The 25,934-nt window shown below is 39.4% G+C and overlaps 1 protein-coding gene across 3 annotated transcripts in view; it reads left to right on the plus strand.

Annotated features, from left to right (window-relative positions):
• NSF (N-ethylmaleimide sensitive factor, vesicle fusing ATPase) overlaps positions 1 to 25,934 on the plus strand; it is a 149,238-nt gene that overhangs the window by 47,955 nt on the left and 75,349 nt on the right. The window lies entirely within an intron of this gene.

The raw sequence follows: 25,934 nt of genomic DNA on the forward strand, positions 1-25,934 counted from the left end.
ATAATATCCTATGATGAGTGTATAACTTTCATGTTTGCCTTTCTTCCTGAATTAATTCTCAAGGAAATTTACAAACCTTTCCATATATATAAGGTTGTAAGAGCTTAGACCTAATAGATTTGGGGGTGAAAAGGGAGGGAGGAATTATTAAAGCACTGCAGGTCTATAGGTCTGGCCTCACCCACTACCATTTCCTGTACACACTTATAAGTGACAGTCTCCACATTCAGACATTACCCAGGACTTTAGTGATTTGGTAGAATTCTGCATATTGAGCACATATAGAGCTGGTTAATAACTATGGAAGTCTGACCTTTAGCTTTTTGCCCTCTTACTCTGCTAAAGAGTTACACTACCACTTCCTCCTTCCTCTTCATCATACTCCTTTTCGTCTCCTCCTCCTCTTTTTCCCCACTTCTACTCCTTCCCTTCTCCCCACCTTCTTCTAACCATTTTTGTTTTTAAGAGTAGAGATATTTTCTAAAATCTCAGATTGTTGTCTGGGCAGTGAGTGTCTTGACTGAAAGCATAAAAAACTATCTGGGTTTTAAAATTTGAGTGGAGAAACTATCTCAATTGGGATTCCTTAATTTTCTTATTTATAGTAGATTTTCTGGAACTTGAATGTGGCAAAAACCTGAGGACTTACCTTGGCCTGGGGTAAGAAATATAGGCACTCAGTCTATGAATCAGTAAACTTTCTAAGATACTAAAGTTTGTAGATAAATTACTTTTGTAGTAACCTGATATACTCAGATTGTCGTGAGCTCAAGAAAGGTGAAGAACTGGTGATAGGACTGTAATGTCTGCTACCTAATAACTCCAGTCAACGTGCTTCATGTGCTTTTGGCCCTCTTTGCAGCATACTACAGGAAATGGGTGGTTGCTGGGGCTGTGTCAGAAACTCTCTCTTAGTGAGCTGTCAGCTTAGAGATGGCACATGAATGTAAAAATCAAATAATTATTTAGGAGTTAAACAATATAACCTAACAAATGTCAATAGTATCAAAAGCCAGTATGTGATAGAATGCTAAATGAGTGGTATAGATGGCAAATCTTTAGGAATTTTGAAAGAAAGGATCACAGAAGACTTCGTGGAGAAGTTAGCCCTTGAGTGAGGCCTTAAATGGTGAGTGATTTGAGTAGGGGGAGAGGAAGGGATGGTTGTTTGTATCCTTGGAAGTTGACAGTAAGCAAGATATAGAATTCACAACTTTGACCAGTCTAGCAACACTGTTGCTGGAAAGTTAGGCCATGGTTGGGTTCTGGAAAGCTATGAGTCAGGAGATGAGGACTTTGTTTGGTAAGTACTGTCCATTTAACCTTCCAGGCAGACTCAGGTGCTTATGTGTCCCCTGCATCTTGTATATATGCTCAGAATAGAGCTCTGTTCTTAGCCTTTCTTCTAATTATTCATTTGCATTACAGTTGTAAAGCAGAGTTTCTCAGCCTTGGCATTTTTGACATTTTAGGCTGGATAGTTCTTTGTTGGGGGGCGGGGGCTATGCTATTCATTTAGGTTGTTTAATAGCATCTCTGGCCTCTATTCACTCAGTGCCAGTAGTCCCTGCTTCCTGCTGTGTGACAATCAAAAATGTCTCCCCTGAATGGCAAAATCACCCTGCATTGAGGGTGCAACTCTAATGTCTTTTTATCTGTGTATTAGCAATACCCAGGCAGTTTGGAATACAGTCGACAGACCATTGCTGAGCCATGAACCGTTGTTACCAGTCCATCATGAGAAAAATATCAAAATTGATAATAAGAATTTAGAAACTGTTTTTAGTAATTTAAAAATGATCACTTTTTAAGATTGTATTTTTACGAAAACATTGGTCTGCAATGGATTGAAAACTTAGAAGGAAAAATAAACTAGGTCTTAGCATAGTTTGAAAAGCATTGCCCTACATAAATATTTGCCAAATGAGTGTAATTTTTGAATAAACAATCATAATGGGAAGTCTTTGGGGGAATTTTCAGTAGGGGAACAAAGCAATTAAAGTTAGTGTCTTAGATAATTAATGTGATTATGCTGTATGAAAAGCCTTGCTCTCGAGAGGAGGTGAAAGATGAGATAGTGAGAGACTGGTAGACCATAATTGTCCAGTTGTGTAGCACTAGAAACCTGGGTTAAGGTGGTGACAGTGGGAATGGAAAGGGAAGAAAAGATTGAAAACAATTACAAAGATGAAATTGGCAGAATTTGGTCATTAGTTACTGTGGTAACAGAACTAGAGGTGAGGCTCAGGTCTCCATGAGAAAATGTTAGAAATAAGAAAATCAGGAGGACCTTGGGGGACTGGAAAATAATCGTTGCACATATATTCATCACCATGAAAAAAAACCCTGGAAGCTGAATTGAGGATGCATGCGTGCTAAGTCGCTTCAGTTGGGTCCAACTCTTTGCGACCCTATGGACTGTAGCCTGGCAAGCTTACTGTCCGTGGAATTCTCCTGGCAAGAATACCGGAGTGGGTTGCCATGCCCTCCTCCAGGAGATCGTCCCTGTGTTGATTCCCTCCAGGGATCGAATCTGCGTCTCTTATGTCTCCTGCACTAGCAGGCAGGTTCTTTACCACTAGTGCCACCTGGGAAGCCAGGTGCAATGGATTGAAAACTTAGAAGAAAAAAAAACAAACTAGGTCTTAGCATAGATAGTTTGAGAAGCATTGCCCTACATAAATATTTGCTAACTGAGTGTAATTTCAGTCGATTGATACAGAGGGAAAGAATTGCTGATGTATTTATTTATTGAAGTTGCGCTTCAGTCACTCTATGCACATTTAAGAAACACACTTTTTTTGTTTTTGGACCACTCTTTTTTTTTTTTTTTTGGACCACTCTTTTTTGAAATAACCTCTTAACTTGGTTTCTCTCCCTCCAAGGATTTCTCATCTTCCTTTTACCTCTCTGGCTGTCCCTTCTCAGTCTCCTTTGCAATAGAGATCCCCTGGAGTCTGTCTTAGAGCTCTTTTCCTCACTCTGAAATTGTTCTCCCCTAAATTGGTCACATCCATTTCCATAGGTTCAGTTAGTGTCTTTATGCCACTACCTCTCAAATACGCATATTCCATTACAGTCTGAAATTAGAGCTCGGGACTTCTAGCATCATAACCTCTTGGCCGTCTCATGGATATACAGTAAATGCACAATCAAACTCTTTCATCTGCCCCCTCCATCCTCTCCCCTAAACATACTTCTGTTTTATAGCACAGGCGATGCTCTGGCGGAGAATCTAGGCTCCCTGTTTAACTTCGCTCTTTCCCTCCCCTCCCATTTCCTGTCAGTACTGCCTTCTCCTCCGAGCCTCAAATCTGTCCACTTCTCTCCATCTCCCCGCCACTGCCTTCCTTCAGGCCACCATTATCTCTTGCCTGAATTGCTCCCTAAGCCTTCAGCCTTGCCCTTCTCTAATCCATTCTCCACACTGTAACTGGAGCGATTTTTATAAAAAGGCAAGTCTGATCCTGTCACTTCACTGGTTAAAACTCTTTAGTAGCTCTCCTTAACTCCTTCCGTGGCTTACAAGCCTGATGTGGTCTGGCCCCTGCCAAACTTTCCCACCTCCTCTCTCAGCCTGCACCCCTCCCCCATGCTCTGGGTTCCAGCCAACTTGTGCTATTTTAGGCTCCACTAATTTGCCATGCTACTGTCTCTTACCTCAATATCCAAGGGTACTTTTTCACCATCTTTTAATCCAACCTCCTGTTCATCCTCCAGGCCTCAGCTTTGATCTCACTTTTTACAGAATGCTTTGACTTTAGTGTTCCTCTGAGGTGTTCTAGTAATTCCATGTTCTTCTATGCATTATTATCTTGTAGCATAATTGCTTATTACCCCCTGGCGGGTAGGCCCCGCCATGCCCCTACCCCCCATGAGCATAAGATAAATTCAGGAAGGAAGAGACCTTTATTTGGTTACTAGTGTATGTTCTGCTCCTGGGCTGGTGCCTGGCTTACAGTGCACGTTTTTAGGAAGTGAATAAACACCAAGAACTTGATTAACTCAGTTGTAGAACACTTAGATCCAAATCCTGCCCTCAAGATGCTTATGGTGTATGTGGGACTAACACAGCATACCTCGAGCAGTATTGTATAAAGTATAAGATACATTATGAACCAAATTAGCAAAGTAGGCAGTATGAGGAAGCAGCAGATGCCCTGATGAATACAGACTTAAGCCTTGTCTTTAAAATGTTACTAAGTCTATGTTGATCCTTTTAGATTCCTTCTTAATCTAGGAAAGACTTCTTATATTGTTCCTGAATGGAACTGGACTACAGCAGTAAGAAGGGGGAAGGTATTTTACTTAGGTCTTTATACACGTATGTATTTTTGACTGGCTCCAGGGCTTCCCTGGTGGCGCAGATGGTAAAGCGTCTGCCTACAATGCGGGAGACCTGGGTTCGATTCCTGGGTCGGGAAGATCCCCTGGAGAGGGAAATGGCAATCCACTCCAGCACTCTTGCCTGGAAAATCCCAGACGGATAGGATAGGATTTCCTGATAGGCTACAGTCCATGGGGTCGCAAAGAGTCGGACACGACTAAGTGACTTCACTACTCGTGTGTAGACTTTTTCTGTTTAAATAGAATCATACACTGGTCATTGTGATCAGTATCATACTGGTCATACTGTGACATTTTTCTTTATTAAAGAGTGTATTGAACAGACTTCTGGACTATGTGGGAGAAGGCGAGGGTGAGATGATTTGAAAGAATAGCAATTGAAACATGTATATTATCATATGTAAAATAGATGACCAGTGCAAGTTTGATGCATGAAGCAGGGCACTCAAAACTGGTGCTCTGGGACAGCCCAGAGGGATGGAGTGGGGAGGAAGGTGAAGGGGGAGTTCAGGATGGGGGAACACATGTGCACCCGTGGCTGATTGATGTCAATGGAAGGCAAAATCCACCACAATACTGTAAAGGAATTACCCTCCAAAAAATAAAATAATAGATTCAGTTCAGTCGCTCAGTCATGTCCGACTCTTTGCGACCCTGTGGACTGCAGCACGCCAGGCCTTCCTGTCCATCACCAACTCTCAGAGTTTACTCAAATTCATGTCCATTGAGTCGGTGATGCCATCCAACCATCTAATCCTCTGTTGTCCCCTTCTCCTCTCGCCTTCGATCTTTCCCAGCATCAGGGTCTTTTCAAATGAGTCAGCTCTTTGCATCAGGTGGCCAGAGTATTGGAGTTTCAGCTTCAACATCAGTCCTTCCAATGAATATTCAAGACTGATTTCCTTTAGGATGGACTGGTTGGATCTCCTTGCAGTCCAAGGGACTCTCAAGAGTCTTCTCCAACACCACAGTTCAAAAACATCAATTCTTTGGTGCTCAGCTTTCTTTGTAGTCCAACTCTCACATCCATACATGACCACTGGAAAAACCATAGCCTTGACTAGATGGACCTTCGTTGGCAAAGTAATGTCTCTGCTTTTTAACATGCTGTCTAGGTTGGTCATAACTTTTCTTCCAAGGAGTAAGTGTCTTTTTATTTCATGTCTGCAGTCACTGTCTGCTGTGATTTTGGAGCCCCCCAAATAAAGTCTCTCACTGTTTCCACTGTTCCCCATCTATTTCCCATGAAGTGATGGGACCAGATGCCGTGATCTTTGTTGTCTGAATGTTGAGCTTTAAGCCAACTTTTTCACTCTCCTTTTTCACTTTCATCAAGAGGCTCTTTAGTTCTTCACTTCCTGCCATAAGGGTGGTGTCATCTGCATATCTGAGGTTATTGATGTTTTTCCTGGCAGTCTTGATTCCAGCTTGTCCTTCATCCAGTCCAGCGTTTCTCATGAGGTACTCTGCATATAAGTTAAATAAACAGGGTGACAATATACAGCCTTGACGAACTCCTTTTGCTATTTGGAACCAGTCTGTTGTTCCATGTCCAGTTCTAACTGTTGCTTCCTGACCTGCATACAGATTTCTCAAGAGGCAGGTCAGGTGGTCTGATATTTCTGTCTCTTTCAGAATTTTCCACAGTTAAAATAAAGGGTGTTTTCATTAAAAAATAATAATAATAAAACAGAGTGTATCATGGGCTTTTTCCCAAGAAAGAATGCATATAATGACTTTTTAAAGAAATATAAATCACACTACCAAAACTGTATCAAGATAAGCTTGTACTGGTAAATTAGCATCTCTTCCTCAACAGTAAGAAGGCTTTTGGGCACACCAACAGGGCTGGCTTTGACATCACCACCTATCACTTGTATCCCCCATGGCATCTTAGTACTTCAGGGCCCTGGGCCCTGAACTTTCTGAGTTTTGGTATCCTCACCTGAAAAATTACTTACTTTGTAAGTTTATTGTCAGTAGAGCATTAGTGTATAAAAATTTCCTAACATAGTACCTTGCTCACTGTGAAACACTACATAAATGGTGGTTGGTATGATTATATTGCCAAAAAGTACTGTTATAAAAGACAAAAATCTTCAATCTATTCCCTTTAATCAAATGTTTAGGTATATCTCCTTGTCTTAAACTTTTGTTGCTGTTCAAAACAGTTTATGCCTGAGATTATCCTCTTGATATTTTGTAATTATACATTTTGAACAGTGTTTGTTGATAAGGTAGTCAAGGGACACCTGGAAATATGTTTTCTTTGTTTATGAACTCATACTTTGGCTGATCTCTATTTACTTTTTATCACATTCCATCAGAAAAGAGCTGATAAATGCTCTCTCACTTTCTTCTATAACTCTTGTTAGTTTCTTCTTATGTGTAGTATACTGACTTAGAAAAACAATAATCATCTTGAAAGACACTATAGAGAATAGGATGTTGTAGGAAGGGAAGTGGAAGAAAGAATTAACTATAATGTTAGCAAAACACTGCCCAGAACATAACACATCACTGTTTAGGAGAGGAAGAGGAAGAGCCTTGATACTTCTACCATGATTCAAATAAGACTTTCTCTGAGTTCCATATGATTTGTTATCTTGAGTAATCTACCTTTGATATTATGTTCATAATTTTTAAAAAACCCTGCCAGCAACTAGGGTTTTACATTTACTTTTTAAATAATTAACATAGTGTTCTTTCAGGTTTCTTAAAGAAATTACCGTAGACAACAGTAAATCCCTTCCATGTACCATTTTACTAATAGTGTTAAAATTTGACATTGAGAGTCATTGTATTTAATGAATCTTTTACTCAGAGATTTATTTGTGACTTTGAATACTTCACTAATACCTCTGGTCTTAATACAGTATCTTTTCTCTGAGTAAGTAATAGTTTGAGTTCTGTTCTTATTCCAGAGTGACTGAAAACTGATATATAAAGGTGCACACATCTGTAGCTTAAACTTCTGAATTATTTATACATATATTTACTCAGATTTATCCACAGTGATACAGTTTTTTAGAAGTACTTTGATTTTTGAAAATCTACCTAGAATCCTGTAATGAGGGAGAAAACTTAGCAAGACTTACGAGTCTTTTGATAATGAATGGTTACTAGAGGATAAACCTGTAATTAGTATGATGCTAATCCACACACATTAGATATATTCAGTCACATCTCACATATACGTAGGAGAATTACCCAAATTGCAGATTATTAATGCATTCCAAAGACATTTCCATGGTGACCCACAACTACTACTTTTGTGCCTGACACTTTTCTTGTGTTACTGCACTTCTCTTTCTACAAAACTTCTCTTTATTGCTTCTTCTTGCTTTTCTGTATGCTACTTGGTTACTTTGACTTCCTCTCCTAAGTGTTCATTTAGGCAACCAACTGAGGCTGTGAAGAGCTTAGAAAAAGGGAGAAAGGAAGACCGCTTTATAATGTTATAAATTCTCTGCAGTCTGATCTTTCTTTATCTGGCTATGGAAGGCTGACCATGTCATACTAAATGACATAGAACTCAGCTCTTCAAAGTTCATGTTCATGTTACATGCAGTAATGGCTCCAGGTGAGACTGTAACATAAAGAAAGATGATCGTTTATTGCCACAGTCAAAAGATTGGATTCTTTTCTCCATTTTGTTTAAAAATGAATTTTAAAAAAATCAAATTGTTTGAACTTGAGTGATTCTGTTTTTAGCAACTTGTCTAAGAATTTGAAGGAAAAGATCATTTAGGATAGACAAACAGGATCAAAGACATTATTTACATGCTTTACTATTAATTATTTGGTCCTTTATCAGTTTCTTCCCCTCTTGCTCTTGGACCCTTTGCTTTCTGCTCTCAGTTGCCACTGTCAAGGTATGAAATTTTCTTGAAAGGATTGTCACCCATTTTGCATTGTTTAATACTTCTATGAGATAATTAAAAGACGATAGTATATCTGAAGATACATTCGGTTTTAAAACGTTAAGGTAGCTATATTTTGAATCAGAATTAGACCTTGTTAGAGTAGGAAACCATAGAAATTATCTAGTCTGACGTTTCTCAAATTTACTTAAACTTACTTAACAAACATACTTACATAAAGATATAACTGTTAATGTTCCAAGGAACACAAGTTTGAGAAAAGCTTATTTAAAAACTTGTGTCATTCTCATTTCCTAGACGAGGACATTGGGGCCCCAGGAGGGTAAGCAGTTTATTTGAGCTGGAGTCACGGAAGGGGCGAGGATGTAGGTAGCCTCTCCCCTGTGGGGCAGGGGCGTGTGTAGCACCTGCTCCCAGGCTGGTGCTCTGTAGGCCTCTTGATTCAGCGCTTTAAATAAGTTGGTTTATTATCAGGTTTTTTTGTTCTTTATTTCACAACTTGAATGTGAAGCCACACTCCCCCATTCGCGAGAATAAGCTTCACTATTCTCTGGAGACAGGTTTCCTTCTATCAAAGCATCTAGACCGCCTTTACTGGATGTAGTATATGACTGTATCTCCAGATGCTTTCACCATCTCTCATTAGAATTCTTACTGAAATGAATTCTTGAAATGTTCAAAACTTTCTTACATTATTAAACATTTCTTCCCCCACCCCACAAATGGTTCTTTAATCCAGTTACCTTTATTTTCTAGGTCTTAGGGTCATGTTTTCTTCCATTTTTCCTTTGCTTTGCATGGTTTTTAATTTTTTTTATCACTTAGCTGGAAAGTTCATTTGAGTTTTTCCATAAGATAGTACAGAAAACCCTAAGGAACTTTTTGGCTAACCCAAAGTACTTTTAAGTACTCAAGTACTTTTTATTATTTTTATTTTTTCTACTTTTTAAATACAATTTTTAAAGGTTACTTTCCATTTACAGTTCCTACAGAATATTGACTACACTCCCCATGCTGTAGAATACACCCTGAGCCTGTTTTATACCCAGCGGTTTGTATCTCCCACTCCCCATTCCTGCATTTCCCATCCCTCCCTCCCTATTGGTAACAACTAGTTTGTTTTCTATATTTACGAATCTGCTTCTTTTTTGGTACATTCACTAGTTGTATTTTTTAGATTCCATCTGTAAGTGATGTCATATAGTATTTGTCTTTCTCAGTCTGGTTTCACTTAGCATGATGCCGTCCAAGTCCATTCATCTTGCCGCAAATGGCAAGATTTTGTTCTTTTTTATGGCTGAGTAGCATTCCATTGTGAATGTGTATCTTTTCAAATTAGTGTTTTCATTTTTTTTTTTTTTTCAGATATATATCCAGGAATGGAGTTGTTGTCAGGTCATATGGTAGTTCTACTTTTAGTTTTTTTGAGAAACCACCATATTGTTAACAGTGTTAAAGGGTGCCCTTTTCTTCACATCCTCGCCAACATTTTATTTGTGTTCTTTTTGACGATAGTTGTTCTGACACAGGTGTGAGGTGATACCTGTTTATGGTTCTGATTTGCATTTCTCTGATGACTAGCATTGTTGAGCATCTTTCCATGTGCCTGTTAGCCATCTGCATTTCCTCTTTGGAAAAATGTCTATTCAGTTCTTCTGCCCATTTTTCAACAGGGTTGTTTGTTTTTCTTGGTGTTGAGTTGTATAAGCTGTTTGTATATGTTGGATGTGTGTGTTTAGTCGCTCAGTCGTGTCCGACTCTTTGCGACACCATGGATTGTAGCCCATCAGACTCTTCTGTCCATGGAATTCTCCAGGCAGAAATACTGGAGTGGGTTGCCATGCCCTCCTCCAGGGGATCTTCCTGACCCAAGGATCAAACCTGGGTCTCCTGTGTCTCCTGCATTGGTAGGCGGGTTCTTTACCACAAGCACCACCTGGGACTATATATGTTGGATATTAATCCCTTATTGGCCATATCATTTGTACTTTGCATGCATTTTTAAATTGATTTTTTTAGAGCGATTTTAGGTTCCTAGGAAAATTGAGGGGAAGGTACAGAGATTTCCTGTATACCACCTGTTCCCACAAGTGCACAGCCTTCCCCACTATCACCGTCCTCCACCAGAGTGGCACCATTGTTACAGTTACTGAACCTACTTTGACACATCATTATCACACAGGTCCCGAGTTCACATTATATTTTACTCTTGGTGTTGTATGTTCTCTGAGTGTGAACAAATGTATTAATGTAGTGATGTGTATCCATCATTATGGTATCATACAGAGTATTTTCACTACCCTAAAAATACTCTGCCACCCCCTTCCCTGATCTTCCTACTGACTGCATAGATTTGTCTTCAGAATGTCATATAGTAGCTTTTTCTGATTAGTAATATGCATTTATGCTTTCTCCATGTCTTTTTGTCACTTGATATACCTCATTTCTTTTTAGTCCTGAATGATATTCCATGGTCTGGATGTTCCACAGTTTGTTTATGCGTTCACCTACTGAAGGACATCGTGGTTGGTTCCAGGTTTTGCAGTTATGAATAAAGCTCCTATAAACATCCATGGGCATCTTTTAGTTTAGACATAAGTTTTCAACACCTTTGGGTAAATACCAAGGAGTGTGATTGCTGGATCAAATGGAAAGAGTAGGTTTGTAAGAAGCCATCATACTGTTTTCCAAAGTGCCTGATTTATTTTGCATTCCCACCAGCAATGAATGAGAATTCCAGTGCTCCACATCCTTACCAGTGTTTGGCGTTGTCAGTCTCTGGGCTTTGGCTGTTCAATAGCTATGGAGTGATATCTCACTGTTCTAATTTGCATTTCTCTGATGACATATTATGTAGAGCATCTTTTCATATGCTTATTTGCCATCTGTTTATCTTATTTGGTAAAATGTCTGTTAAGGTCTGTGGCCCACTTTTTAATTGGGCTGTTTTCTTATTGTTGAGGTTTAAGAGTTCTTTCTGTATTTTGGATAATAATGGTTTATCAGATGTGTTGTTTGCAAATATTTTCTCCCATTCTGTAGCTTTTGTTCTCATCCTCTTGACGTTGTCTTTAACAGAGCAGAAGTTTTTAATTTTCATGAAGTCCAGCTTATCAGTTCTTTCTCTCATGGATCATGCCTTTGGTATTATATCTAAAAAGTAACTGCCATACCCAAGGTCATGTAGGTTTCTTCCTGTGTTATCTTCTAGGAGTTTTACAGTTTTGCATTTTACATTTGGGTCTGTAATTGATTTTGCATTAATTTTTGTGAAGGGGGTAAAGTCTGTGTCTAGATCAGGTTTGTAGTTGTTGTTTTTGCATGTTGATGTCCAGGTGTTCTGGCACCATTTTTTGAAAAGATTGTTTTTGCTCCACTGTATTGCCTTTGATTTTTGTCAGAGATCAGTTGGCTGTATACATGTGTGCATGCATTTTCTCAAATCCATTATTGACTACTCTTAATTTTGTTTCTGCCTTTTTTTTTTTTTTTTTGAGGTGGGGGGAGTGGATCATTCCTCTTCTTTTTCATACTTTCAGTAAATTACACATGAATTACAGCAGTAGCCTCTTTATCATCTTCCTAGCCTTCCATCTCCTTCTTTGTTCCCATCCTGGAATATTTATTTCACATATTATTGTCTTTGCAAAACTAGCTGGTTCTACCAGAGAATATCAAAGGAATTATAGAATCTCAGCATTGCAAGTGATCTTAAAACTCATTTAATTTACATACTTGTCTTTTATTTAAATTTTCTATTTCTGCTGAGTAACTTCTGCCAAGTTCCTTAGGCTAAGCTTGAATTCCTTAGTGACAGGAAACTCATTCTCTCTGAACACTGCCTTCCATTTTTTGGACAACCATTGATTGTGTCTTCCTTAACTTAAGGTGAAACATAGGTTCTCGTAGCTTCTGCTGCCAGCACTAGTTCGCCCCCTAAGACTATACAGAAAAGGATTCCTTGCTTCCCCCTGAAAGCCCTTTAGGTGTGTGAAGAAAGCTGTTCTGTCCAGACATAAACTCTCCTCACATTTATGTTTTCCCTAAGCTAAAAGTCCCAGCTTGATTCGTTCTTCTAGAAAATCCCTTTATAACCTGATGTTTAGCCCTCTACCATTCTATTCTCATTTCTGTGAACTTTAATATCTGTTTATATTTGCCTTAAGTTGTGAAACTCAGAAATCAGTGGAATACTTGGAGTACTACAGGTGTGGTCCCTGTTAGACAGTAGACAAGAACTGTTCATCCTTTGTTCAAAGCATCAGTCTTCTTTTAATGCAGGCTGAAATTGAGTTAATTTTTTAGACATCCACATTCTATCTTGATTAATACCGAACTTACTTTTTTTAAAAAGTTATTTATTTATTTATTTTTGGTTGGATGAGCTTTTCTTTTTTTAAAATATAAATTTATTTATTTTAATTGGAGGCCAATTACTTTACAATATTGTATTGGTTTTGCCATACATCGACATGAATCCGCCACGGGTGAATTTACTTTTAAGTAAATCCCTCCCACCGTGTCATCTCCCATAAGCGTATATCTCCCCTAGCTGTACTCAAGTATAGAAATCTTAACATTTATTCTTTTTTATTTTTAATTTTTGGCCAAGCCACATTGCATTTGGGATCTTAGTTCCCTGACTAAGAACTGAACCCAGGCCTGCTGCAGTGGGAACACGGAGTCTTAACCAGTGGACCACCAGGGAAGTCCCTTACATTTTTTCTTGATAACTTTTATCTTGTTAGAGTAACTCTTTGCTCGTCTATAGCTGCAACTTGTCAAGGAATTAAAAAAAAAAAGTATTCTTATTAGCTTATGATTTAATTGAAGCTATAAAACATTTACACTAAATAAAAAGCTAAGAGCTCTTAGAAAGCAGCTAAGAGCTGCTTTGTAGTGTCAGTATAACTATGAATGATGTTTCTCAAAGTGTCCTGTGGCCCACATTAAAATCACCTAGAGAGTGCTTGTTTTATAACTTCCCCAGCTCCACTCCAGACTTAATGAATTCAGATTTCTAGGATTAGTGCTTGGAAATCTGAGTTTTTAGATGCATAGGAGGTTGGTGCATGTTAAAGTTTGACAGCTGCTGCCGTTGTAAGTTAAAGAGTAGAGTAGAATAGAGAGTAGAGGCAGAGCCCAAAAATGTGGTCAGAGCTTAGTAGTGTTAACAGACTTAGATGTGATCAGTCAGGTGGCATGCATTAAGGAGGTGACTTCTGAGAAACAGAAGAACATGAACTGATACAGTAGAAGGTCCAGGTATAAGTGAGGAAAGAATAAGTTGCCGGCTAGAGAAAACAAGGTATTTGCTAGTCAGAAGCAGAGGCCTTACAGAACAGCAAATAGAGTGGGTTTAAAACAGGGACAGAGGGGAAAAAAAAGAAGACAGGAGAAGCTGTAAAATTCTGAAACTAATAAAGATGATGCTGCCAGATGGTAGCAAGGCAGGACCTGCTATATAGTAGAAGCATGATCTTTGTCATCAAGAATTTGTGAAATACCAGGCCACTCCCTCTGAGGGAGTATAAAAGGTGGAGGTGTCAGCAGAGATTAGTTTGGAGCGTTGCTACACACACCCCGTCTTTAGTTGTGGGCTATCTAGTGAGAAGATCTGTATTGAATCTCAGGTGACTAATTTGGATATAGACCAGTCAGGCATCCTGCACTGTTTGGTGCTCAGGGCACAGGCCCGTTTCACTTAATCATAACGGAACTCAAAGTGCTCTCAGCATTTTAAAATCGTCGGGGGCAACAGTGGGTCTCTACTAGATGAAATGATACCCAGAGAATGGATGATCAAAGACCTGACTGCTTACATGGGGTCCAAGTTTTGTTTCCATTCTTATTTCCTTTTCTTAAAGATTTGATAAGTGCCCAGCTAAGCAAATGTAGATGACTTGTTTTAGAGGCTGATTGACAATCTTTGAAACAAACAGAAACCCCTCCGATATTATGAATTGATGGAAGTTACGCTCCAAGTCCTCCTTGTGTGGATGGAAAATTGAAAACTGTTTCTTAATATAAATAATCATATGGTACTACTGAAAGGATAAGTTGAACAGAACTAAGAAAATGCTCATAATTCTAGGAGAAGTTGGAATTGTACAAACTTTAAAAGACTAAATATTAGCATTAGCTTGTGCTTGTGTTTTCTGCAAGTGCATGCACGATTTAAAAATAAGCATTCAAATCTGGTCTGCACAACTGCAGAGAGCAACTTGCAAGACTGGTGAATATGTCCTGACTTGCCGCTATTCTGTTGATAGCCTCCCTGTTTTGGCAGACCTGGCAAATCTGTCTGCATTTGAACTGGAAGTTATGTGGGATTCCCCTTTAAACATCACCAAACCGACTTCACACTTCTCTCTCTCTCTTTATGGATCGTGTTTCCCCATGAAATAAACACTCTTTATCCTAATGCTAATTTGACAGAGATCAATCCTAATTTATTCTTATTCTGCCCACTCGTGTGTAAAATTAGTGTTTGCCCTAATTTTTTTTCCTCTTTTGGTTACCTAAAAGTTGACTGACAATTTTTCCTCAGTGTGGCTTGCTTCTGATGCAATCTCAGGAAAACAAAGAAAATTCACTGCTTTTTAAAATTGAAGAGATTAACAAATGCAGATTTTTAACTTTTATGGGTAATATTTCAAAGATTATAAACAGCAAACATTACTGTTTATTAATTACATTGTAGAAACAGGCTATTTTTCATTGAACTATCTTAAGAAAAGAGATTATAGTTAGTACATTAGATGTCTTACACATATTTTCATGTATTATTTTCATCAGAGGGGCTACATAAGCTTTATTATAATGGATAAGGTCTTACTCTGTTTAGACTTTTAGATCAAAAGTCATCCATACTAATCATAGCACACACCTTCAGTTCAGTTCAGTTCAGTCGCTCAGTCATGTCTGACTCTTTGCGACCCCATGAGTCGCAGCACACCAGGCCTCCCTGTTCATCACCATCTCCCAGAGTTCACTCAGACTCAGGTCCATCAAGTCCGTGATGCCATCCAGCCATCTCATCCTCTGTCGTCCCCTTCTCCTCCTGCCCCCAATCCCTCCCAGCATCAGAGTCTTTTCCAATGAGTCAACTCTTCGCATGAGGTGGCCAAAGTACTGGAGTTTCAGCTTTAGCATCATTCCTTCCAAAGAAACCCCAGGGTTGATCTCCTTCAGAATGGACTGGTTGGATCTCCTTGCAGTCCAAGGGACTCTCAAGAGTCTTCTCCAACACCACAGTTCAAAAGCATCAATTCTTTGGCACTCAGCCTTCTTCACAGTCCAACTCTCACATCCATACATGACCACAGGAAAAACCATAGCCTTGACTAGACGGACCTTAGTCGGCAAAGTAATGTCTCTGCTTTTGAATATACTATCTAGGTTGGTCAACACTTTTCTTCCAAGGAGTAAGCGTCTTTTAATTTCATGGCTGCAGTCACCATCTGCAGTGCCTCTTAAAGTTCTCCCCACCAAAGTTTGTGTGATTATAATCACCGAGTAACAATACGTGGGGCTCAAACAGTGTTACACGTTTGTACATGGTTGGAGAATTGCTAATTTAAGAGGGTGAAAGTTAGAATTGGAAGAGTGTATCATACTAAGCTACCTCAAACTAAGAGACAAAGGATGGGCAGTGGTTATCTAGCATTGCAAATGTCCTTTTGGGTGAAATACCCAGAAATAGCCCCAGTTCATCTTAATAGAACCAGATCATCCCAGGTGAGTGCCACAGAGTGAGGTGTGTGCCACCCTAAGAAAGAGGAGTGGCAGCTTTCTAATATCTGATAGTTAGGGACTGAGAATCAGTACAATTGGGGTGATAAGGGGAACTTTGAAGAAGAAACATGCTTATTATAATAGAACAGGTTGGGGAGAGAGATGTTAGAAAGGTATATACATGTGAAAGTGATAGTCATGGTAGCTTCGTTTTTATGGGTGGAGCTACACATTGACCCTTAATGAGGTTGGAAGGCTTGAGAAGTTGGTATGAATTGAATCTTGCTTAAGGCATAAGAGGAGCAGGGAGGATTGACTCTGATAGTAATCCACCTGGAAAGAGGCTAAAGCTACAGAGAATCCTGCCCTACTGAACACTAGCAAAATCTTTGTGAAACTACTGTTACAACTCATTTACTACAGTGTTAATTTGGATTTTGACGTTCATCAGTGGAATGAGTCCTGGTAATTTGCAGTGTCCCAGTGACAATAGTGTTTTAGATAAAGTGTTTAAGGGGCCAGATGGTCACAGTAGTCAGTCTCAGAAAGAATTTCACAAGCAAGATCTTCATTTATTTTCAGGCTTTACAGTCACCTAACAGTGATTTAATTCTCACCTACCAGTTGGCAGGCTGGTTGCATCTCATAACTCCTGCACAGCAAGGTGATTAAAAAAATAAGCTAATATTAATTAAGCCTATTTATGAGCTCTTTCTTGGAGAAGGAAATGGCAACCCACTCCAGTGTTCTTGCCTGGAGAATGCCAGGGATGGAGGAGCCTGGTGGGCTGCCGTCTGTGGGGTCTCACAGAGTCCGACATGACTGAAGCAACTTAGCAGCAACAGCATGAGCTCTTTCTAAGTGCCTTAATCATCATAATAATATTCTGATGTAGTTGCTATTATTATTTCCAGTTGTAAGTGGAAGAACCAGGACTTGAACCCAGACAAGCTGACTCCAGAGCACTTACTCTTGAGTCTAATACAAAAAACTCTTCTTCATTCTGAGATCATATGTCCATGCTACCTTTTGATAGTACAGTATATTTTCTTAGATTAAATGGCGGTGATAGAAGATGTCAGGTTTGATATTTTTGTTGGGGAGGCAGGAGGGAGGGGGGTTCAGGATGGGGAACACGCATATACCTGTGGCAGATTCATGTTGATGTATGGCGAAACCAATGCAATATTGTAAATTAATTAACCTCCAATTAAAATAAATAAATTTATATTTTAAAAAAGAAATCTTTACCTTGCAAAATGAAAGCTAAGCAACCCAATGACAACACTAATCTCTAGTTGTTGTTGTTTTTAAAGAAGTTGTTTAGCTATAATAGCTTTAGAAATCTAAGTCTGAGAATTAGTGGTCAGAAAAATGGGACTCTGGGTTAGTAATTTTTAATGTTCTGTAGAGATTTTTCACATAATTTATTTCCTAATGCGCTTAAACCAGTCATTCTTCACCTATCTGGTGCTTGACCACAAGCTGTACTTTCATCCATTTGACAAATATCCATTGTGAAATGTAATTGAAATTCAGCTTTGTGGTTCATATTCTAGCAAATCATTAAAAATTCCTTATGACAACAGCTCTAGAATAAGATACAAACAATCCTTACACTAAATTATTTACAGAATATAGTCTTACAGTGAGTTTCCAGTGTCATATTTGCTTAAATCCTTAGTAAACAATGGCATTACCATTTGCTGTATTTATGTCACTGGCATTTAACATTATTTGTACCTTTATTAATAGCTTTTACATAATGATGTAAAATAATAGACAATAATAGACATTACTTTTACAATAATAGATATTAATACTTTTCATTGTCCCTAACATACGGAGAACAAAATGGAAGAGAACAGGAATAGCCCTGCTAGAGCAGAATGAACAGGGGCGCCAGATAAAGAAGTTGTCTGGCTTACTTGCTCCTCTAACTGTAATCTTGATTGTTTTATTTTTCTATGTGTCACTGGTGACTTTAGTATCCTTGTTGGTGATTTGTCTAACAGTCTGTCTTCACAGTTCTTCAGAGTCCTCATTTCCATTTAAATTTTCTTTGACTCCATCTCAGACACTCACTTTGGTCATACCCAAGACTGCACCATGACTAATAACCACAGGTTTGGGTATCTCAGTTTTAAGCCTCTTACTCTCTAGCCACCTCCCATTTTCTCCTTGCTTTCTTTTAGCCTACGTCTCACCCCTACTCCAGCAAGTTCAGTCCTATGGGATCTTCCAGTTAATTTACTCTATATCACTTCCCAGCTGTTTTGTCATCTCTACCCGGCTTAGATTCCATGGTCTACCACCTTTACCCTCCTCTGTGTGTGCTCCGTTGCATCCGACTATTTGCCATCCTATGGACTGTAGCCTGCCAGGTTCCTCTGAGTGTGGGATTTTCCAGGCAACAATACTGGAGTGGGTTGCCATTTCCTTCACCAGGGGATCTTCCTGACCCAGGGATTGAACCCACATCTCCTGAGTCTCCTGCATTTGCAGGTGGATTCTTTACCTGCTGAGCCATTGCAGAAGGCCTTTACCCTCCTACGGTACACCCTTAACAACCTTGCTCCTCATGTTGTGTGTGTCAACTGTTTATCAGGTACCTGCTTACTCTGTACCAGTCCCCAGACTTGCATGTGGCTTCAGAAAAACCCAAAACCATGATGTTTGACCTGACTTTAAATTTAAGAACCAAATATCAAGCAAGCATCAGTATATCTTGGATTCAGTGTTTCCTAGCATTCCTTCTAGAAGGGATGTATTTCCTTAGTCTTGTCAATTTCCTTCTTGCCTCTCTGAGAGGACTAGTTCATCTCCATTCTCCTCAAACATCCAACATTACCTCTTGCCTCATTCCATCCTCACCAGCAGCTGATAATTTGAAATCTTCAATTTCACTGAGGAAAGAGAAATAATCAGAAGAGAACAAACTCATCTTAATGTAACACTTGTTGAATGAGTCAAAGAACACAATCCCAAAATTTCATTTACTCCTATATTCAGATATAATTAGCAACTTAAATTCCAAAACCAAATATATAAAGCCAGTTTTGGCCATTTTGAATTATGGTTTTCACTACCACCTTCCTTTATGGTACTATAACCAGGAGTGTTATGTTTGTGCCTCATCCAGATAAAGATTAGGTGTTTTTAGGAAGAGATTAACAGAAGCAGTTATTAAAATAAGCAGTTAATTAACAACTCAGGAAATGAAGAGAAGAAATGCTTTGGCACTGTTAGTCCATAAATTATGGAGGAAGGAGAAAAGATGCAAATGATTTAGAAAAGAAAATTAAAGCCTCAAAATGGTGAGAACAGGCCATGTGGTAGTTTTGGATTTTGGGGTAGTTTTGTTTGGTGGTGGTGGTGGTGGTGGTGGTGGTGGTGGTGGTGGTGGTTTTTTGTGGTAATTTGATTTACCCCGCAATGCTAAAGTTTAAGATTCAGTTTTGGAAAAAACAGTGGTTAAAACCCCAAAAGTCAAGATTCTTAGGCCAGCTTTAATAAAATTTATATTTACAGAATTGAGTAAGAACCTACACCTTACCTCACACTGTAAGTTGCTTATATAATTACAACAAAGAGGCAAGTTCCTCAGTGACCTGACTTTCCTGTGCTGAGTTCACTTACCCGGTGGCATCTGTCTGCTCAAGCCCACCTTCCCACACATTTCCCCAGTTCCTCATGTTCTTCCCAAACTGGTCACATGTCTACCAGTGCCATCTCCTCATCCTGCACTCTTTAGATGACCTCAGCCCCTGCTCCAGGTGATAAACAAAGCCCAGCATGCGTAACCTCAGCTCGCTTCCTCTTCTCTTTACTTCACTAGTCTCGGAAGAAGTTGCCTTGCGCCTCTCCTTAAATCCCGCCTCTAGGTTGCCAGAGTTCCGGAAAGTGTTATCTCTTGTCTGTTCCTGCCTAAACTACTTGGCTTCCCTCTCCTACCTCAGCCCCAAATGATCTGACCTAGATCAGCATGAACCTCCTGATTTTTACATCACATGTTCTCTTTCCAGGCCTCATCCTCTGTCTCCGGAGCGTTTGTCCCTCTTGTCACATTCCTCTGCTTTAAAGCTTTTGGAGATTTTTCATGTACCCAGAGCAAACATTCAAAAATATTGAACCAGGAGTTCTGATATCTTTTCTAAGCTTTCAACAAGTCTTTTTTAATGGGCATTACTGCCTGAATCTCACATGCCTTATAGCCCAAAACTAAGTTATAATTTCCTATTGCTAACTTCTTGGTTATTTTCTGAGATGACGATCATTTTTCTTATGTTCCCGGGCTAGATGCCTTCAGGTCATCCTTGACGACTCCTCTCTCTTTTATTTTCAGTTCCTCTCTTGATTTCTGATGAATACCTCCCCTATCTTCTGTTCTTTTCCTACTACTATTTCTTACAATTGTTGCCTCTTCCCATTTCTGGTCTCTTGTCTGGATTACTTCAGTAGTACTCAGGACTTTTAATTTGAATTTAATGCCTGGACCTCAGAGGATATAAGAATCTTCTCAAAACTGCATACAAATTTTTGTACATGGGCATTTTCCTAGGGAGGTCCACTAGAGTATTCCATGGGAAAAAAAAGTAAGGGATAGAATGAGAGAACATGACATTTTAAACAAGTCAGTTCCACTGATTTCTCCTTCCTCTGTGCCTGCCCTTTGCTATGTAGTTCCCTAACTCAGGGAACTGATCTCTGAGTAGTGAGGGGCATGTAAGACATAAAGGGAAAAATAAGTAACAGCAATCAGTACAGCTTGGCAGTCAGACAGTCTAGCGGTCAGAGATCAGAGGCTCCCAGCATCAGTGCTAGGCCTTCATGTTCTGGAGAAGCTCAGGGGAAAGCTGGGGCATCAGTAGGGAGGCAGCCTTCTGAGGCCTCTCGACCCAATTGTTCATGTGCTTCCAAAGGACTTGGAGGGATAGGGAGGCTTAATTGGCAAAAAACCCAAAGCCAGACAGTGAGGCAGTGTCCCCAGAAAAAGGTTAAGAACATTCCTCCAGCTAGACTCCCGCCCTCTGATCTTTGTTCTCCGGTCCTTCCTCTACTCTGCCACCAGAGTTAGCTTTTAAACACACATCTCATTATGTAGCCTCCCTGATTAGAAACTTCTGGGTTTTTACAAAACAGATTAAAAACTCCTGGCATGGTGTTGAGGCCTGTCTTAGTTGGGAACCTGTCAACCTTGTACTCAGGCACTCACCTGCAAGGCTCCCAGCCACGGAAGGGATGACTGGCTGTCTTGAGAGGACAACTTCTAGGTCCATGCCACTGTGCCTAATCTAATGCTGATCTCTGTCTTTAGGCTGCCATTTCCCTTCCTTTGCCCAACTAGGAACCTCAAGCCATCCTCCAAGGCCCAGACTCTGTGTTATCTCTTCCCCTGTGTCCATCCCTAATCTTCTGCCATCACCCTGGCAAGATCAGTCTCTCTTGGCTAGATTCCAGAAACATTTCATGCACATCTGTGATAATGTCATATTATATTAGGGATAACTTATTTTTATTTCTGTCTTTCCTACTAAATCAGAAATGCCCTGCAGGTATGGACTGCCTTTTTCATGTTTGTATCCCAAACACCTCGTTTCGTGCCTAGTCCAAACAGGAGCTTAATACACTTTTGTTGAATGGAATTACTTATGAAGAGTTTTTATGACTCATTTAAAATTAGAGACCGATGCTTATTTAATAAGTTGAAAAGGCTATGATAATAATAGTAATAACAAAGTCGCATTTCCACTGCTTATTCAAGTAACTGCTTCCTTTGTGGAAGTGGATTTTTAAAAATCTTCACATGTAAGTGTATATTTTTTGATGTGTTTTCCTGGCATCCTAAAAAAGATGGTAGAATGATGGTTTTAATGCAGATTAGAGGTTTTATGACATTCCTATTGATGTTATATTGAACAGATTCAGTAATTTCACAGATCTGTATTATAGATTATATATAAGTTCCATGGATGTGCATTTTACCTCTTTCTTTCAAATTTCATGGTAATATTTTATGGATTATTTGTTTAATAATATCTGAGTTAATTTAATTCAAAACATTAAATTGAGCATTTCCCACATACAAAAACAGAGTTACAGAGTTAAAAATCTCTTCTTAGATATTATGTAGTTTGGCCTAATTTGTAAAGTCCCAGTGTTTCCAAAGGCTTTTTTTTTTTTTTTTTTAGGAATTTAAATTATCTTAGCCATGAAAGTAAATACTTTTGTGGAGAGCTTCAAATACAAAATAAATACTTTCAAATAAGAGCTTCAAATATTTTTTTTAAAATCATCTTCTTGCCCCCCATTTTCTCTGAGTTTTGTAGGAAAGATGTCAACAATTTACTTGTTCACCTGTTTATTGAGTATATATTATGTGCTAGATATTAATGCTGAGTGTTTGCAATTCAGAATTGATGAGACAGCACCTGCCTTGAATAGTTCACAGTCTAGTAGAGAAGAAAGTATAAAGACAAATAATTGTGATTTAAACCTTGGAGAAGAGGAAGGAAACTCCTCCTCTGAGAACAGTTGCTGAAGTTGAGAATGGAGATGTCTGCAGATAAATCTGTAGATAAAGAAGCAGGGATGCAAAGAGAGTCTGGATATGTAATTAAGGTTACTAATAACCTTGTCAAAAGATAGGGAGATTAACTTGAATTATCTGGGTGGGCCTAACATAATCACAGAAGGTAGCTTAAAGCAGAAGAGGAAGGCAGAAGAGAGAGATGTGTCAGAAAAAGAAGCTCAAGAGATCTGAAGCATAAGAGAAACTCAGTCACTTACTGGAGGGAGACCACATGGAAACTATCAAAAGAAAATAGGCAGCCTCTGGGAGAAAAGATGAACCCCCAGCTGACAGCCTGCAAAGAAATAGGAATCGCAGTCTTACAGTCACAAGAAAATGGATTCTATCAACAACCTGCATGTACTTGGAAACTGATTCTACCCAAAACCCCACTGACTCACACCTTGATTTCAGTCTTATGAAAAATGGATCTGAGCTACCCAAACCCACTCAAACTTATGACTTAAAGAACTGTTAGATAATAAATTTGCAGTGTTTAAAAAAAAAAAAAAAAGGAAGCAGGGAGCTAAACAGAATTCATACTTGATAGGTTTTTTTTTTTTAATGTGCAAAGTAGAAGTCTAAATCATCTCTAAGAATTAATGACATGGGTAGCACTTGAGAAGAGAACAGTGATGATCTGGATAATTACTAAGGAGAATGGGAGATTAACAGAAATGAGTGAGGGGTGGCATGCAATACTGAGGAAGCAGTGAGAGTAGAGCTGAAATCAGATAGCATGAAGCGCTTAGGATATCAGTCAGCATAGTGGTGTAATTTTCTCTGGTCTTGCTCTGTGGCCAATGTTTAGGTGCAATAAAGTCATATTGTGTTCAGGGCTCCTAAGGTAGGTATAACAGAAATATAAGAATGCCGAGGAAGCAAGAGTCCTTGAAAGTAAGTATGGCTTAACTGGAAGGAAGTGTGGTTAGGAGGAAGTTGAGAAACTTGGAGAAGGTTAAGAGACTGGAGATGGGGCTAAGCTTTGGTACTTTGTAGGTGTTAAGCATGTCTTTGTTTTCTCCTTTCTGGATCTTCTCCCCTTGTGCCTGTTTCATTCCCACCACCTCCACTTTCCTCTGCTATGGTTTTTCACAAATAGTTTTAAGTCAGACAGTAGTGGTTGGCTTGGAGTGGAAGATTATGAGCCAGTTTCCAGAGTTCCCAAAGAAAGGCAGTGCCAAAGAATGCTCAAACTACCGCACAATTACACTCATCTCACACGCTAGTAAAGTAATGCTCAAAATTCTCCAAGCCAGCCTTCAACAGTACGTGACCCGTGAACTTCCAGATGTTCAAGCTGGGTTTAGAAAAGGCAGAGGAACCAGAGATCAGATTGCCAACATCTATCGGATTATCAAAAAACAAGAGAGATCCAGAAAAACATCTACTTCTGCTTTATTGACTATGCCAAAGCCTTTGCCTGTGTGGATCACCACAAACTGTGGAAAATTCTGAAAGAGAGGGAAATACCAGACCACCTGACCTGCCTCCTGAGAAATCTGTATGTAGGTCAGGAAGCAGTAGTTAGAACTGGACATGGAACAAAAGACTGGTTCTAAATAGGGAAAGGAGTACGTCAAGGCTGTATATTGTCACCCTGCTTATTTAACTTATATGCAGATTACATCATGAGAAATGCTGGGCTGGATGAAGCATAAGCTGGAATCAAGATTGCCAGGAGAAATATCAATAACCTCAGATATGCAGATGACACCACCCTTATGGCAGAAAGCGAAGAACTAAAGAGCCTCTTGATGGAAGTGAATGAGGAGAGTGAAAAAGTTGACTTAGAGCTCAACATTCAGAAAACTAAGATCATGGCATCTGGTCCCACCATTTCATGGCAAATAGATGGGAAAACAGTGGAAACAGTAATAGACTTTATTTTGGGGGGGGCTCCAAAATCACTGCAGGTGGTGGCTGCAGTCATGAAATTAAAAGAGGCTTGTTCCTTGGAAGAAAAGTTATGACCAACCTAGACAGGTTATTAAAAGCCAGAGACATTACTTTGCCAACAAAGGTCAGTCTATTCAAGGCTATGTTTTTTCCAGTAGTCATGTGTGGATGTGAGTTGGACTGTAAAGAAAGCTGAGCACCTGAGGAAAAAAAAAAAAACTGAAGAATTGATGCTTTTGAACTGTGGTATTGGAGAAGACTCTTGAGAGTCGCTTGGACTGCAAGGAGATCCAACCGGTCCATCCTAAAGGAAATGAGTCCTGAATATTCATTGGAAGGACTGATGCTGAAGCTGAAACTCCAATACTTTGGCCACCTGATGCGAAGAACTGACTCATTTGAAAAGTGCCTGATGCTGGGAAAGATTGAAGGTGGGAGAAGGGGACAACAGAGGATGAGATGTTTGGGTGGCATCACCAACTCACTTTGAGTAAACTCTGAGAGTTGGTGATGGACAGGGAGGCCTGTCGTGCTGCAGTCCATGGGGTCACAAAGAGTTAGACATGACTGAGCTACTGAACTGAAGTGAACTTCCAGAGTTCACTTCAGATGTGTCCCAGTAGATTGGATCCTGAGGGTGCCTGGTGGTGTTGGCCTCTAGGAGAAGCTCAAGGCTTATCCTCTTATCTCCTTACCCCTTATGCCCCAAGGGTGGGACAAGGGCAAAGACATTTTATAGGCTATAGTTCTTGAAACATGAACTTACTCTTGATGAGAAGGTCAAGAACCTAAGCCTTCATATGTTTCTACCAAGTTCCCCTTGTCTCTAAAAGTCTAACCGTAAACCTAGATCTCATCACTTTCAAGAATTTGAAAGGGAGTCCCTTTTTGAAACCAAGATAGAAGCAATGGCAATACAGGCAACACCAAGTATCTTCCTCCTTAGAATCTAAAATTTCTAGTTAGAGTTGGTTGAATCTTGTGGTTTTCTTTATGTGAGTCATTAAATATACTGTCATAATTTTCTTAAAGATATAGTTTTTTAAGGTTTCATTCCAAATGAGGACATTTTCCATAAAAACTTACCATATTCCATTTCCAGAAAATTTCCTGTTCACCTGTAGTTTCGAGTGTAACACTTGAAATCTAAGAATTTATTATTTCACAGAGTGCTTTTTTGGTGTAGTATAAAGAAAAAAGTGAAGTGAAGTCGCTCAGTCATGTCCGACTCCTTGCAACGACCCCATGGACTGTAGCCTACAAGGCTCCTCTGTCTGTGGAATTTTCCAGGTAAGAGTATAAAGAAACTCATAAGAAAAGAGTCAAGCATCTTAAGTGTGAAACTGCAAGATAGGTGAGAATTCCTAGAGTGAGTAAACCGAAACCAAAGGTCCTCTTAATCTTCAGAAATGGAGTAAATGCTTGCATAGAGTGAGCTCAAGAAATTCTAGGGAGTCTTAAGTCATTCAGTCTTGCTGTTTTTTGTTGTTAATGAT

Source organism: Oryx dammah, unplaced genomic scaffold (genome assembly GCF_014754425.2).
Source record: "Oryx dammah isolate SB20612 unplaced genomic scaffold, SCBI_Odam_1.1 HiC_scaffold_8, whole genome shotgun sequence".
In the NCBI taxonomy this organism is placed as follows: domain Eukaryota; kingdom Metazoa; phylum Chordata; class Mammalia; order Artiodactyla; family Bovidae; genus Oryx; species Oryx dammah.